Source organism: Trachymyrmex cornetzi, unplaced genomic scaffold, assembly GCF_001594075.2.
Source record: "Trachymyrmex cornetzi isolate Tcor2-1 unplaced genomic scaffold, Tcor1.1 scaffold154, whole genome shotgun sequence".
Taxonomy (NCBI): Eukaryota; Metazoa; Arthropoda; class Insecta; order Hymenoptera; family Formicidae; genus Trachymyrmex; species Trachymyrmex cornetzi.
Genome location: NW_017296135.1, coordinates 1 through 2419, shown reverse-complemented (window position 1 = coordinate 2419; position 2419 = coordinate 1).

The following is a 2419-nucleotide window of genomic DNA, read 5'->3' as shown; positions in this document are numbered from 1 at the left end:
CCTTTCTCTCTCGCACCTATCTTGGCTTCAGCCCAATGCATTGGCGGTATAGGCAATGAGTGTTCCATGTGTATATATTCTAAGCTATAAACTAATACGAAATAAGTGTATTGTAGAAACTCTTATGCTATTATAACGCTATAGGCGCAAAATATTCCTAGAATGTTATAAAATATTAAAAAATTAAAATAAACAACAATATGTAGAAATATAGGGCATATAAGAGTCAAAATAATTATATATAAAACGTAAGGATTATAATATGTCAAGTATGAAATACATTAGTTACATAAGTAATCTATCGTGAAACGCATCTTCGATACATATAATACTGCACCTCTCTTAATAATTTCATTACATGTTTCGGCTCTTGAATTGAGCCATCTTTCTCCATTAGTACATTAACAATCAATATAAGATTTTTATGGTGAAATTCAGAATCAGATAACAATAAAACTCTATCTACTAATCCAAATATTATGCCTTTCTTTTGTGAAACGGAATGGTTTGAATGATAATTTAAAAACCTTCTCGAAAATGTCGGTTTTTGATACCAATCGAAGGTTAAAACTGTCTCTTTGATCCCGATTGTAACATCAAGAAAATTAATTGAGTCAGTGCCTATCTCTAGCGTAAATTGTAGACGTGAGTGAACCGAATTGAAACTTTCAAAAAACGAATCAATTTCGATTGGTATCAAAAACCGACATTTGCGGGGAGGTTTTTAAATTATCATTCAAACCATCCTGTTTCACAAAAGAAAGGCATAATATTTGGATTAGTAGATAGAGTTTTATTGTTATCTGATTCTGAATTTCACCATAAAAATCTTATATTGATTGTTAATATACTAATGGAGAATGACTATCGTCTCAAATTTATCTTTGACACAATCAATGATAGAGTCAAAATTATTCAACGTGGAGGTAGCAAATAACTGTACAGTAGCAAATAACTGTACAAGTAATGACGATGACACGAGGAGAGGTACATCTTGGGTCACGGTGCCTTATATGTACCAATGATAACCGAAAAATTCAAAAAATTTAACAGGGATGACATCAAAGTTTCATATTATAGTTCTAATAAATTGAGTAAGTTCATCAAAGTACAAAAGGATTCCCGATCAAATATGTCAAAGAACAATGTAGTTTACAAGATCATGTGCAAGGATTGTGATGCATCTTATGTCGGGCAAACGGGTAGGCAACTAAAAACTAAAATTACTGAACATCGTAATCATATTCGTTGGAATACAACCCGTTCTGTGATCACCGATCATAGATTGCAAGAGACACATGATTTTGATTGGAATAACACCCGGATACTAGATGAAGAGCCATATTATAACAAACGTTTAATTTCTGAGATGTTAAATATTAAAAAGCAGAAAAATAGTCTTAATCTCCAAACAGACACGGAAGACCTTCATAAAGCGTATACATCAATTATAAAAAAAATATGACATTGTTCCTTGCTATTCATTGTGTCGGTCTATTAATTACCACTCAGATAACGATAGGCAAGCGTATCGTTAACAGTTTTCGCCAAAATTACTTATTGGAAATTTCTTTCTATACTGCATATAAAGTTTTAATATATTGACTGTGTGTTTTTGTGATTACTGATGTCTGACTGGTATTTTACCTTCTATACGCGCGATCTCATGATGAATTTGGCTATATACATATCCATAAGGAAAAAAGGCATGAAACGCTCGAAGTTGGTCGTATGTCGCGATCTCATTGTTGACGCTTTATTCCTTCTGTCACTGGTCCTCAGTACATCGCAAATCGCACCGATAAGAGACGCATTTCGTGACGTTCAATGAAATTTAAATTTATACCGCTTAAAGTATAAATAACGCTTTTTTCAATTAACCGTTTTAATGAATCATCACACGTGTAGTAGGATATTATATTGACCGTGTAGAATCACTTTGAAGGATGATGGTGAATGAACAATCGTTGTTTCACAGAAGATGGATCATCGTGCGTGTGAAAGGTTAGTGCGGGATATTATAGCACCGAGTTATTTCACAATAATAAAGTAGTAAAATAATAAATAGCGATAAGGAATTGAAACCTGTAGGAAAACAGGTGTGACAAGATATTTTAATTTCAGTTATTATTCATTTTTCATGAAAAGGAAAGATATGTTTTTTATAAAAAGAAAAGGATTGAACAGAAAGGAAAAGGTAAGGAAATAGTAAAGCAAATGGTTCAAAAAGATGCAAAAAGAAGGATGATGAGAAATTTTTCCTTCTTCTAATTAATAAAAGAATAAAAGATAAAAAGAAGAGAAAATAGCAATTAATATGATGTAATATATAGAGAACGAAATTAAAAAGCTGTATAAAATGTCTTTATTACGTTATAAATATTTAAGAGACTAGAGAGATACGAAATCAGATATTGGT